The 14,991-nt window shown below is 44.1% G+C and overlaps 2 long non-coding RNA genes across 2 annotated transcripts; one reads left to right on the top strand and one right to left on the bottom strand.

The window, feature by feature from the left end:
• Window positions 1-1,020: 1,020 nt before the first annotated feature.
• Window positions 1,021-6,175, top strand: LOC135239795 (uncharacterized). Its single transcript, XR_010325491.1, has 2 exons — window positions 1,021-2,400; window positions 3,046-6,175. It is a non-coding gene; the product is annotated as an uncharacterized LOC135239795 (long non-coding RNA).
• On the bottom strand, window positions 3,873-5,657 carry LOC135239794 (uncharacterized). Its single transcript, XR_010325490.1, has 3 exons — window positions 5,567-5,657; window positions 4,854-4,937; window positions 3,873-4,369 (listed from the first exon to the last, which is right to left on the bottom strand). It is a non-coding gene; the product is annotated as an uncharacterized LOC135239794 (long non-coding RNA).
• Window positions 6,176-14,991: the final 8,816 nt, after the last annotated feature.

Below are 14,991 nucleotides of genomic sequence, written 5' to 3'. Positions count from 1 at the left end.
ACTAGGGGTGCTGGGGCCTATCCCAGCATGCATTGGACGAGCGGCAGGAATACACCCTGGAGAGGCCGCCAATCTATCGCAGGGCATGCACACCATTCACTTACAAAATCATTCCTAAGCACAGTTTAGAGTCTCCAATTAGCCTACCTGCATGTCTTTGGACTGTGGGAGGAGACTGGAGTACCCGAAGGAGAACATGCAAACTCTGAACAGAAGGGCCCAGGCCAGGATTCAAAGCCATTATCTTCTTGCTCTGAGGCCATAGTGCTCAGCCTGCTGTTAAAAGTCGTGATATCAAAATGAGGCCAAGTTACAACAAATAATCTTGACTTATTTTAACTCACACAAATTAAGCAAACAATGTTGACTCTGAAGAAGATGCTAAGTCAAAACATCAGTATTATTTAAATAAATGTGCTTTATTTTGTATGAGTGCTCCAGTGACTATTTTGGTAGTGTCTCTGAAGAGCCCGGTGCATATTTTGTTACATGCTCTGCCCCATACCGAGAGTACCTTCTCTGTTTTATAAGCTTTGACTTTTGCTCATTTATTTCATTATGTTTTAAAGGTATTTAGAGACTGAGCTGTACAGGGTGCATTTTAAAGGTATTTAGAGACTGAGCTGTACAGGGTGCATTTTAAAGGTATTTTTTAGAGACAGCAAGCTGTACACGGTGTGTTTTATTGGTATTCAGAGGCAGCAAACTGTACTGGGTGTGTTTTATTGGTATTCAGAGACAGCAAACTGTACTGGGTGTGTTTTATTGGTATTCAGAGACTGAGCTGTACAGGGTGTGTTTTATTGGTATTTAGAGACAGCAAGCTGTACAGGGTGTGTTTTATTGGTATTTAGAGACAGCAAGCTGTGCATGGTGTGTTTTATTGGTATTTAGAGACAGCAAGCTGTAGCGCGTGTTATGTGGTTTGTGGGACCTACCAGGTGTATCTTTGCTGAGCTCTACACAGTGACGGTGCTAATGGAAGCAGCCATGATGGGTGCTGACATCGATGGGTATATGCTAATGTACCTGGAGGTGGCTCAAGTTTGAGGCTTATTTGCATATACTGTGTCCTCTTGTGTGTGAAGAAGGTGTTTCTTTTGGTGTGCCTTCCTATGACCTTTGACCTTGCCTCTCTCTCTGCAGTTCCACTGTGCATGTCAGCTGACTGATTGCTACCTGCACTAAATCTGCACCAACTATATTAGCGTGTGTTGAAAGCTTCCTCCAGACATGAGGGCCAAATCTCCAGGTGCTTTCAGCTCCATTACTATGTGTGTGTGTGTGTGTTTCTGTTTGTGTCTATGTGTGCTTGCATCAGTCTTGGACTGTATCAATTTTGCAAGCTTCATAAAAGGTTGTCAGTATTTAAAATCATTTTATCGTAAGACACCAGTGTCAAATTTTTGTGGTTATTTGGCTTTAAAATTATACGCTGGCATCTAACAATAAGATTGTCTTTAATTTTTGCTTTTATCAGTCACTGACTCTAGGTGCTGCGCTATAATCCACGTGCCGTTGTAAAGCTTAGACTCTTCGCACTTTGATGCAAGAAACCCAGTAAAACCACTAGAGATAAAAGAGATAACATGGCAGTCCCCTTCGCCAAAGGTGGGCTGAAATTGTCCCCAGATTGGTGATTACAGTGTTTGTAACCTAATAACTGTCTGCAACTACTCAAACAACTGCCGATACTACAGTAATTGAAGTCACCAAAATCCCATTCAGAGCCATAAGCAAAGTCTTTCAAATGTTGTTTTACGGCTTCCAGCTAGCTGAAAATGTGGCTTTCTATTCTGCTGCATATCCAGTTGCTTTCACTTCACATTTTTGTATTGCGTATGAGTGGAAGCTTCGGGAACACTTTATCAATTATTGATCGGAGGTATGTTTGTTTATTTCCAATGCTTGTGTGAAGGAAACTGCAATAGTGATAAAGGGCACTACATTATTTAAAATTATGATTTTATACTTTTGTGAACAGTTCAAATTTTCTTCCTCGTGGGCTTGCACCTTGTTGTGATCAGGAGGATTGTGTACCTCTTTGACCCTATGAGCTACGTCAATGAGAAGAAACTCTTGGCAGGGTTTGGACAGGTCTAAGGTGAGAAGCAGGCACAGTCAAATGAACTGCTATTGTAGAAAGCACTGCCTGCTCACATATGTGTGTGTGTGTGTGTGTGTGTGTGTGTGTATGTGTGTCTGCATGCGAGGCTGTTGGTATAAGAAATGAGTTCCCTCACTTCACACTTCAGCTACTAATAAAATGGGTTCTGGGAGGCTCTGCCTCATTTCATACAGCCACTGTTTGCATATGCAAATTGCAACAGCCTGCTTCCTACTTACAACCCGGACTTACAGCAGCCTGACTGCTGAGCACAGGTCAGAGTGCACAGCAAGGTAAAACCAAGTGTTTGATTGTTTCTAAGTGAATTTAGTGTGATAAGTAACAATTTTGTGTTTGTCATGTTTTGTATAGAGGAGCTGTCCAAAAGTATACCTTTTAACAGAAATACAGGGCTTAGCCAAAAAGAGAGCATGAGTAGATAAAGTCTGTTTGTTTTGTGGGGTCCTAGAGTGTACCACCTTCAATGGAATTTGCTTCTGGTTTGGGATATGGCTGGGAAAAAAATATATGCACAGTACTCCAATTTGGAGAGGTTTGGTGCCAACTTTGGGAGCTACCTTTGGGAAAACACATGTTGAATTTTACTGCTTTGTTCAATCCACGCCAAGCTTTTATTCTGGTGTTGTATACATCCTGCTATATACATCCTGGGGTATGACTGGTAAAAAGAAATCAGGTTTCGTCCAGTGTCAGAAGTACATATAATCACGACAGAATAAAGAAAATACAAAACAATTTTTTGATTTCTTTATTGTTTTTCAGAATTGGGGATTCTTACAAAAAGTCCTGGGTTTTAAGTGTGTTCTAAGGGGTTAAACAATGGTTCAGTAGCTGCTCACTCAGTAGGTGACTCTTTGAGTGTTGAGGTTTTGCTGTTGTCAGACCTGTCTGTCTGTCTCTGGCTGTGTGTCCTGCAGAGAACCAGACTATTTTGAGAAGCACTGCTGGCCCCTTGTGTGATACCTGATTCTGAAGGAGGACGATCACTACCAGAGAGCCTGCAAAGAGCAGGAGAAGGAGGCCTGGTTATACCATAAATGGCAGAGTAAGCGCTTCTGGAACTTTCCGGCCTCCTCCTCCTCCAACTCATCCTCATCTTCCTCATCCTCTTCTTTCTCTGGCTCCTCTGCCATAATTTAATTTACTTCGCCCAGAGAGAGACTCCACCCTTCAGGACTAGCCTCCTCCTGGACCTCCCCTGTGTCTGGGCCTGGCTTTCTGAGCTTGGGCCCAGGGGGACAGGGGTGCAAGAGCCAGGCCCAGAAATGCTGCAGACACGGGACCAGCCCACATTTCTCCTCCTTCGTTTAGACATTTTCGGACGGCATCTAAATTAAATGCTTTTCTGTGTCTCTGAATTGTGCTGGAACGCAGAACAGTCTTCAGAACGTGGACTTAAAATCGGAAAGTGTTGCATTTAACATACTCTTCTGTGTAATTTCTGTATGAGCCAAACCCTGGGGAGCACAACCGGTGGAAGGACATTGTCTCATCAGCCAACCACTCGCCCTCTTAGCATATGTCACCTATTTACCTTACGGTCATTGGAGGACAGTTCACCATGTTGACAGTTCACCAGTTCTTCCAGTTGAGTTCTGTTAGTAGAACAAGGGGACATAAATGCAAATGAACAAAATGTAGATTCCATACAGGCTGTTACGGCCCAAGACTGCCAAGTTTCAGTAACCGGCTGTCCGTCCATAGCCAAACACGTTTAAATACACCACAACATTCTTTACCAGAATACAAAGTATATATTTATTACAAACCCAATAACCCAATACAATACAAAAACCCACATACAAACAGGTAGACAGGACAGAACCAGCAGATCTAACCTAACACTCACTGTCTAAATGGAACATAACTTCTGCCCTCACTACCGTCGAGGATGGGACGAGACAAAGAAGAAATTAAAGGGGAGAAAGTGAGTCTTCTGGTCCGCTGCTACCCTACACTGACTGACTAGAACAAAAAGGTGCAAAAGAAAAGAAAACCTTACCACATGGTCTATGAAGTATACAACGTGATATTTTGACAAAGAACAATGTTGACTGTTAAACGAAATAACAAGACACAGTAGTCGCAGCTTGTAGCGTCTCTACAAGAACAATGAGAGAGAGATCGAGAGAGAGTGCTGTCCCGATATCACCATCTTTTATGGGGGAGGAAATTTGGCAATTTGCACCTGGAACCGACCAGCACACACGCCTGTGCACTGCAGCCTTTGGAGAGCGACTCCTACTGGAGAAAAGATGATAAATTACTAAAAACGAATTACAGTAAAAATAATAACTAGGAGCATATAACACCCCCACCCTTAAGACAAAAAAAATACAAAAGTTAGTGTTTTTTTTTTTTGTAAACACCTTTTTCCAAAGACTCTAGATTAGTCTAATATAGGATTACCAAAAGCGAGGACCACAGACAAAAGTGCACAAAAGTAGTACACGCAACAAAGTCCACTCAGGACAGCCAAAGCGTCACTAAAAACAAAAGCGCAAAAATAGTGCAAGCCATCAAAGTGTAACAACCGACACAAACACAGTACTGCTGACAAAAGTACACAGACAGTTCAAGCGACAAAGTCCCACTCTGGGCACACAAATCAAGTACTGTCAACAAAAGTGCACAAAGCAACACAAAAAGTGTAACGGTTGTAACACTGGCAAAATCCAATTAGACACCACCTCATCTTGATCAAAATCAGATGAGACAACTGCACCTTCATTCAAAGGAACAGGTGAGGTTTGGAGATTGGGGTCATTCATTTCAGCCCTGGACAGCACCACTGGCTTCACATCACTCACTAGGAGGAACAAAAACAGACGGAGTGACAGGCTGTTTTAACAGCACAGAACAATGAGCCTCAACTGGAATTAACAAAGTCCAGGTCATGGACGAGACCACGCAAGCACTTAAAGGAAGCCAACAAATTCCAACACGTGGACATAAAGCTATCCATATAATTAAGGCAAGCAACAAATATCCAAATACCAGATTGCTCCAAAATGTTCAGAATCATTTCAAACAAAATTGCCACATACAAAGTACCCCTGGGATACATTTTCGTTTCAGACACTGCACATTCAAAGAGAGAGGACAAGCTGGGATCCTTCCTCCGTTCTACAACAAGCTGTCCACGAGACAGAGACATTTTACCAAGCCCTTGATCACAGGGACTTGCACATTCAGCCTTAGTGACAGGAGTGGCGAAACCGTCGATTTGCGGAGGGGCTGTGCACAACAAGGTTCAGATGTGGCTAAAAATGTGTCACAAAGATTAATTTCATCAAGACCACCATCCAAACCAATATCAGGGTTTTCTTTTCTAAGGCTCTATGCCATAGTGCGTGTAACCGCACACACAGGAAACACCTCCGGGTATTTCTGTGCCAACTCATCAGGGTTAAGAGAAGCAACAGGGACAGCAACTACCTCGGGGTCTGACGACACCTTTCCCCCAGCCAAGTCGTTACCCAGTATAACCGACACACCTTTAACAGGGAGGCCAGGCCGCACGCCGACAACAACACGTCCAGTCACTAAAGTAGAGCTTGGGGCGTGGTTTTTCCTCTAACTCTCTCTCGCCTCAGGCGATCACTCTCACCTGTTCCGGCCGCATTCTCACACACTGGTTAATCAGTCATTTCATTCACCTGTTCCCTGTTTGCATGTTCACGCTCTGTTCAATTATCTCTCATTTCAGTTACCTGGTTCACTTGGTATATATTCTCTGTTTCCCTGTTCTTCCGTGCCAAATTGTGCCTCTGTTTACAGTGCCTTTCCAGCATTTACCCTCTTATTTGTTTGACTCGTGTTTAGATCTTGCCTGTTTTCCCGACCACCGATTTTTGCCTGCCGTCTTTGTTTTGCTGATTTCCTGTTCTGACCTCCACCTGTTTACCGACTTTGATTTTTGCCTTCCGATTTTGTACGTTTGCCCCGGTGAATTTTTCTGGTTTTGATCTTTGCACGAACTGACTACGAGACTGCCTGCTGTATTGTGTACTTCCGCATTAAACATCACCTATGGGAGTTTCACCACTCTATTGTCTGAGTCTGCATTTGGGTCCACCTCACCTCGACCCGTGACACATGCGCTCGCTTCTTACAATAAAAGCAAACCAAAGGACCTCCTTTTGCTTGAGCATCTGTGTGTGTGCTTTCGGCTGAGGATGGCTTGGACTTGGGGGGAGCAGAAGTACCACTAGACCCACTATCAGGGCAGCATCGCACACTCTCGCAGCTTGGGATTTTCTCAGAGGTGACAAACACGTTCTTATGTGTTAGGACATACTCATCATCAATTACTGCAGCGTCCGCAGCTTTATTTACTTTACTCTCGTTTAAATATGTGGCGACTTTCTCGGGCAGGCAGTTTTTAATCTCCTCGAGTACAATCAAATCACGCAGATGTTCAAAAGATACGACGCCCTGTGACATACACCACCGATCGAAGAGGGAATCCTTCTTTCGGGCAAACTCAACATACGATTGGCTGTCAGGTTTACGATGATGGCGAAATTTCTGCCGATAAGCCTCAGGGACAAGTTCATAAACTTTCAATACAGCAGCTTTCACCAACACGTAATCGAGGGACTGTTCTGTGGACAGTGCCAAATACGCCTCTTGTCCTTTGCCTGTAAAAACACACTGCAACAGCAACGTCCATACACTTTCGGGCCACTTGAGTGTGTTAACCACACGTTCAAACAAGGTAAAAAATTTGTCAGCCTCATCCTCCCTAAAAGGCGGGACCATCTGCAAACTACGGCTCACATCCAACTCGGATGACACAGTAGCAGCCTTTCTGGCCTCTAGCTCCAACTCTTTTAGCCGACATGCACTTTGTAATTCAAGTTGCCTTAATGCGAGTTCATGTTCTGCACGTTCCCTTGCTCTCTCCCTCTCAAACTCCAGCTCCCTCATGCGCAACTCCAAGTGCTTTAACTCCGAGTCATGCTCACGACTACGAGCATCATCAGACTGAGATTATAAAATAGCCTCACCAAACAAACCTTGGGTGGGCAAAACCTCAGTGACTCTAGCAAGAATCTCTTTCTTTGTGACATCACCACAGACATCCAAAGAATAGTGGGCGGCTACACTTAACAGCTCCTCCTTATTCAGCCTGTTGAGAACTGGCTGCCTAGGATTTGCTACAAACTCCGCCAGGTGAAATTTAGACATGGTTAAAGAGGTGTTGAGCAGAGAAAAATACCAAAGAGACAAACTCAAAAAGGTCAAACGGCACTGAAATATTGAGCAAGTGAATAACACAGAAGCACACCATACAAAAGCGACTACCCAATGTGGTGCAACAAAGTATCAATAAAAGATACCTGCAGATAGGAAGATACAATGAATCAAAAGAGAAGATCCGTGTATCAGACACAAGGCATTAAAGCTGCTGCAACAGCAGAATGAACAAAAAGCTATTACACGAAAAAGATGGCACGCCAACCATCCAATCCAAAAAACACTACAATGGTTAGGAATGGAAAGGTAATCCTGGATGAGCCACCAAAAACATGTTACAGCCCAAGACTGCCAAGTTTCAATAACCGGCTATCAGCCCAAAAGCCAAACACGTTTAGGAAGATTTTTTTCACACAGAGAGTTCTTAATGTGTGGAATAGCCTGCAAGTTCATGTAGTAGAGGCAGAAACTGGGGATTTTCAAGACTAGGCTTGATACAGTGTTAGATACTATCTAGTCTGTAGGAAATCAGAGCACTAATTTAGTTAGGAAAATGGCAAGCACTGTTGGGCTGAACAGCCTGTTCTTGTCATTATATTAAGTTATGTTATGTTATGTTATATGCAGATTAAGCCAGGTTTAACCACGTGAGCAGAACAGTCAGTGATCTGTCCCTGTTTCCACATTACATGTTCTACAGCACAGCTCAATGTAGCTGTGCTCTCTCCTGTTCCACACTCAGATGCCTGTGCTGGCGCGTAGGATGCAGGTGATGCAGGTGTTGCAAGTGCATGCTGCAGGTATGTTGGTCCAGGGCTGTACACTTCCTCAGTGTTCCTGATGGAGTAACGTGTCTCTCCATTATATTGTTCTGTGGGGTTTTCACACTGCAGGGGAAAGACTGTCCAGATTTTGTTGGCAGAAAGTCAAGTCATCCCAGTGGATAGGCAGGTAACATTCCTCATACACCAACAGCTAATTTATTATTATTTTTTGGGCTTTTTCAGCTTTACTTGGTAGAACAGTGTAGAGAGAAGGAAGAATTAGGAAGAGAGGGAGAGGGAGAGACGTGTGACAAAGGTCAGCGGTCGGATTCAAACCGCTGATGTCACGGCTCACATTGAGCATGTGGATAGCGCTTTACGGGCTGTGCCACTAGAGGCACAGCCCATAAAGGCTAATTAGGCTAATTTTTAAAGTGCATTTTTACATGTCATTCTTACATGACATCATCCATTATAATAAATGCTGTCTTACATGACACCATCCATTATGATCAATGCTGTCTTACATGACACCATCCATTATGATCAATACTGTCTTACATGGCACCATCCATTATGATCAATGCTGTCTTACATGACACCATCCATTATGATCAATGCTGTCTTACATGACACCATCCATTATGATCAATGCTGTCTTACATGGCACCATCCATTATGATCAATGCTGTCTTACATGGCACCATCCATTATGATCAATACTGTCTTACATGACACCATCCATTATGATCAATGCTGTCTTACATGACACCATCCATTATAATCAATGCTGTCTTACATGGCATCATCCATTATAATCAATGTTGTCTTACATGACACCATCCATTATGATCAATGCTGTCTTACATGACACCATCCATTATGATCAATACTGTCTTACATGGCACCATCCATTATGATCAATGCTGTCTTACATGACACCATCCATTATGATCAATGCTGTCTTACATGACACCATCCATTATGATCAATGCTGTCTTACATGGCACCATCCATTATGATCAATGCTGTCTTACATGACACTATCCATTATGATCAATGCTGTCTTACATGACACCATCCATTATGATCAATACTGTCTTACATGGCATCATCCATTATAATCAATGTTGTCTTACATGGCACCCTTGCTGTTGCCAAGCAGCCTCCATCCTGTGCGGCTGCCAGTGCTCAGCTTAATTTTGGTCTTTTGAATTTGAAGGGCCGAAATCACCGGAAGCCTTATTAGTCCCACCTGTGGCCCCTGTGGTATAGCCATTCTGGGACAGGAACACAAAACAGATGTTACAGCATAATTGGTGCTTTAATTATTGAGTTAACGTTGGTTTAGAGAACATTCTCAGAACATTCAGTGCATTTTCACTTTTCCATGGTAAAAAACACAAACCCTGCAGCAGGTAAAAATGCCTTCTGGACAGTATTCTTTGGCAGCCCCCATGTTTGGCTGGCACAGGAAGAGGTGGGACCCCTTATTATGGGCGGGGCTGCCAAGAAGATCCCTGCTGTCATATTTGCTCACCTGTGCCCTCGCTCGGACGTTTGATCCACACCTGTCAGTGTGCCTCGAGGGTGTCGGCTGATTTATGTGTGATTACAGTACGTGGTGCCACATTCCTGCTAATAAACTATGTTTTTGTGTGTGATTACAGTACGTGGTGCCACATTCCTGCTAACAAACTGTGTTTTTGTGTGTGATTACAGTACGTGGTGCCACATTCCTGCTAATAAACTGTGTTTTTGTGTGTGATTACAGTACGTGGTGCCACATTCCTGCTAATAAACTGTGTTTTTGTGTGTGATTACAGTACGTGGTGCCACATTCCTGCTAATAAACTGTGTTTTTGTGTGTGATTACAGTACATGGTGCCACATTCCTGCTAATAAACTGTGTTTTTGTGTGTGATTACAGTACATGGTGCCACATTCCTGCTAATAAACTGTGTTTTTTGTGATGTTTTCTGTAGTTTGTCCTGGGTGGAAAAGCCTAGAAGCTCACCCTCACAGCCCATCCTGAGCCTTGCCAGTGTTGCCTGGCTTCTGTTTAGTAGGTAAGCTGAAAATATCAGTAAAAAGAAAAAATCAATTTAATGACAGTAAAATAATTCTTAAAAGTTACATTTCAAAAATAAAAACAAAAAGATCTGCTTTATGATCACCCTGATAAAATGAAAGCTGTGTCTGTAATTAGTAAAACAGAGTAGAGAATATTCCTGTTTCCATTTCTGCTTTTAGACCTGTTTTTTTGGTACAGAGAGAAGCAGCTCAGGTTTGAAAGTACCCAGGTCAAACCACAGTGATTACACACTTCGCTTCGTCGCCAGGACAGGTCTTCGCTGTACAATCACAATGATAAGGAGATACCTTATATCACCTCTGTCTGAAGTGCTTCAAATGTTTACCTCTCAGAATTACACCAGATTCAGATTTTTTCACTTATGTAATAGTTTTATGTATTTTGTTGTGAAAAGCAAAAACTAAATCTATGTATTTTTTTTATTGGATCTTCCAAAGCTGAAATGCTGTACCCTGCATCTTTGGTGATGTAAATTATGTTTGTATGATAAATATGATTGCTGTGTTGTAATGTGCACATTTTCAGTGCATTGCTTGTTTTTGCTTTGAGTGTAGCAGAGCATATCCCATTTTCCAAGTAAATCGTATGGTCCTGAAAATAGAACTCATAAATAAGGCCAACACTTGCACCATGTTAGCAGAGGAGCAGCCCTAAAAAATGAAGGACAGTGCTTCTCTAGACCTATTAGGGGAGGGAATAGGAGGGGGTGGCCATTATGAAAACCAGATCTTTGACCTTCACAAAAGTTTAATATTTACACCGCAACACTGGAAACGGTCTACAGCCTCATTGAAAAGTTGGGTGAGCTGAGTGTTTGGTCACGATATGCCATGCCAAATGAGTGACTCCTGCCATGAAGGTGCTTTCATAGCTTCTAGTGCTGACAAACTGCTGTTTCAGTCCTTTGCCAGCAGAGGGCAATAACACACCTGTAGCTCTGTTCACCAGAACAGCCCACAGGTTCTCCCCACGAGTTCTGCGAGAAGCTGATCTTCATTGTGTTCATATGTTTACTAAAATTCAGAAACACTGATGTATGAAAATGATGAGGCTTTTGCTGTGTGATGCTGTTTGCTCTCCCACTACCAGACCTGGGTCAAATACAAATAAAAATTTGTATTTGTATTTGTATTTGTATTTATATTTGAAAATGTTTGTAAGTTCATATTTGAAGTATTTTCAAATATATTTGTGCATGAAATACTTTGTATTTGATGTATTTAAATTATTTTAATGGAAAACCAAATACTCTCACAAATAGTATTTAAAAATACATTCCTTTAAATAAATACTTTCCTGGGAAAGTATTTATTTGACAGTATTTAGAGCCTTTTCAAAATACATTAAAGTACAAATACATTAAAGGACATTTCAAATATATACCAAATAATTTGATAAAATTAATTATGATTAATTATAAAAATTAAGTATAATAATATTAGCATTATTATTATTGTTGTCTTTAAAACCAGGATTTATCTCAGAATACTATTGTCAGTAGCCTATGCAGAATACTACACTGTCAGAAATATTTAGCTTAAAAATTTGCAATTATAACATGTAGAATGATCAGATGTGATGATTTCAAAAATACTGACCCTGCTTTGTACCTGTTGTCAATTGGCAAATCAAGCCAGCTAGCTTTATATACCCCAACCAGACATGCAGTCAATGGAGAGGATGGTGGTTGCAGAGACGGCGGGCAAAACCAATCTCCAAGTGGTGTGTGTTAAGAGTGTTTAAGCCATGCATATTCACTATCAATTAACAATGGAAATTGGTACAATTGGACCGGGACCATCAGCAGTCACCTCATCAAAATACTGTCCTCTAATTAAACAAAATGCTCAGCTTTCAGAGTTTTTGCATATCCAGTGTCTTTCAACAGCTTAGTGCAATTGCGCATGGTGCATCACTGGCAGTATTTTCAGATAATTCCATTAAATAAAACACTTTGTATTTGAAAATTCATTATTTTAAATGTTTTTTTAATAAATATTTGAAAGTAATTGCAAATGCTTCTTAAATATATTTTCAAATACATTTTGTAAATTAAATACTCAGTATTTGTAAATGCTGTTTTTCAAATAATTTCTATATTCAAATATGTATTTCACCCAGGTCTACCCACTACAGAGGATTTAAGCTGTGTTACAATACCTTTCTGATTATCAAGTTGGGATTGCTGAACTGTACAACAGCAACTAGACTGTAGGGTAGATAGTTATGTCAGTTCTTTCTATAACATTTGCAAACCCTAATAAATCAAACTGAAGTTTGCGTTGTTGAGTACTTAATTGGGTGCGATAGCAGGGAATGAGTCTTTGCATCTGAAGAGGATGTCATCAATACATTCTGTGATTGTATTAATTTAATCCATAAACAAATCACATAGTGCCTCACTTATACATAAAGAATTTCCATTCATTTCTGACATGCGCAGGATGTGGGGGGGGGGGGGGGGGGGGGGGGGGGGGGGCGATGAGAGAGAAAAGGAGACAGCGATTAATTTAAACCCCCCAGTTGCAAGTCCCTGAAACTCATTAAAAGTGGCTGCAAACCAGGGGATTGGGGGAGTTGGGTTCAGCTGAGTTGAATTGAATTGCTGATATGAGTGGAACAGGAGCTTTGAGTTCCTGAACAAACACAGAGAAATTAAATTCTATTTATACAGGCCCTGTGGGCTGCTTCCACGACACAGGCCCCGTGGAGCGTCTGTAGAAGTGTTCAGCGGTTCTGCCGCTGGAGCCCCATTGAGCGACTGCAGAAGCGTTCAGCGGTTCTGACGCTGGAGCCCCGTAGAGCATCTGCAGAAGTGTTCAGCAGTTCTGCAGCAGGAGCCTCATAGAGCAACTGGAGAAGTGTTCAGCGGTTCTGCTGCTGGAGCAAACTCTGGCTGCTGTGTAATTACCTGGCTAGAGTGGGCTCCAGGGCAAGAGCAGGCTCCAGGGATAGTGGGCTCCAGGGCTAGAGTGGGCTCCAAGAATAGAATGGGCTCCAGGGCTAGAGTGGGCTCCAGGGATAGAGCGTGATCCAGGGCTAGAGTGGGCTCCAGAGTTAGACTGTGCTCCAGGGCTAGAGTGAGCTCCAGGGCTAGAGCGGGCTCCAAGGCTAGAGCAGGCTCCAGGGCTAGAGTGGGCTCCAGGGATAGAGTGGGCTCCAGGGCTAGAGTGTGCTCCAGACTAGAGTGGGCTCTAGGCCAAGAGTGAGCTCCAGGGATAGAGTGGGCTCCCGGACTAGAGTGGGCTCGAGGGCTAAAGTGGGCTCTAGGCCATGAGTGAGCTCCAGGGCTAGAGTGAACTCCAGGGCTAGAGCGGGCTCCAAGGCTAGAGCAGGCTCCAGGGCTAGAGTGGGCTCCAGGGATAGAGCGGGCTCCAGGGCTAGAGTGTGCTCCAGGGATAGAGTGGGCTCCAGACTAGAGTGGGCTCTAGGCCAAGAGTGAGCTCCAGGACTAGAGTGGGCTCCAGGGATAGAGTGAGCTACAGGGCTAGAGTGGGCTCCAAGGCTAGAGCAGGTTCCAGGGCTAGAGTGGGCTCCAGGGATAGAGCAGGTTCCAGGGCTAGAGTGAGATCCAGGGATAGAGTAGGCTCCAGAGTTAGAGTGGGATCCCTGGAGTGGGCTCTAGGCCATGAGTGAGCTCCAGGGCTAGAGCGGGCTCCAAGGCTAGAGCGGGCTCCAGGGCTAGAGTGGGCTCCAGGGATAGAGTGAGCTCCAGGGCTAGAGTGGGCTCCAGACTAGAGTGGGCTCTAGGCCAAGAGTGAGCTCCAGGGCTAGAGTGAGCTCCAGGGCTAGAGCGGGCTCCAAGGCTAGAGCAGGCTCCAGGGCTAGAGTGGGCTCCAGGGATAGAGCGGGCTCCAGGGCTAGAGTGTGCTCCAGGGATAGAGTGGGCTCCAGACTAGAGTGGGCTCTAGGCAAAGGGTGAGCTCCAGGGATAGAGTGGGCTCCAGGACTAGAGTGAGCTCCAGGGCTAGAGTGGGCTCCAAGGCTAGAGCAGGCTCCAGGGCTAGAGTGGGCTCCAGGGCTAGAGTGTGCTCCAGGAATAGAGTGGGCTCCAGACTAGAGTGGGCTCTAGGCCAAGAGTGAGCTCCAGGACTAGAGTGGGCTCCAGGGCTAGAGTGGGCTCTAGGCCATGAGTGAGCTCCAGAGCTAGAGCGGGCTCCAAGGCTAGAGCAGGCTCCAGGGCTAGAGTGGGCTCCAGGGATAGAGCGGGCTCCAGGGCTAGAGTGTGCTCCAGGGATAGAGTGGGCTCCAGACTAGAGTGGGCTCTAGGCTAAGAGTGAGCTCCAGGACTAGAGTGGGCTCCAGGGATAGAATGGGCTCCAGACTAGAGTGGGCTCTAGGCTAAGAGTGAGCTCCAGGACTAGAGTGGGCTCCAGGGATAGAGTGAGCTACAGGGCTAGAGTGGGCTCCAAGGCTAGAGCAGGTTCCAGGGCTAGAGTGGGCTCCAGGGATAGAGCAGGTTCCAGGGCTAGAGTGGGCTCCAGGGATAGAGTGGGTTCTGGGCCAAGAGTGGGCTCCAGGGCTAGAGTGGGTTCTAGGCCAAGAATGGGCTCCAGGGATAGAGTGAGCTCCAGGGGTAGACTGGGCTCCAGGGATAGAGTGAGCTCCAGGGATAGAGTGGGCTCCAGGGATAAAATGGCTGGAGTCCTGTTTGACTGCGCCACACAGGGCTGGATCAGCAAAGGCATTTTTAACATTTTTGCCCATGTTAATGGTCGTTTTTAAGAAACCAAAAAAAAAACTTAAATTGGAAGAGGAAACTTGTCCCCATTTTGCTCAAATGAAAAGAAGAAAATGAGTTT

Source organism: Anguilla rostrata, chromosome 14 (assembly GCF_018555375.3).
Source record: "Anguilla rostrata isolate EN2019 chromosome 14, ASM1855537v3, whole genome shotgun sequence".
NCBI classification, from domain to species: Eukaryota; Metazoa; Chordata; class Actinopteri; order Anguilliformes; family Anguillidae; genus Anguilla; species Anguilla rostrata.
This window is presented reverse-complemented; position numbering and strand designations above follow the sequence as displayed.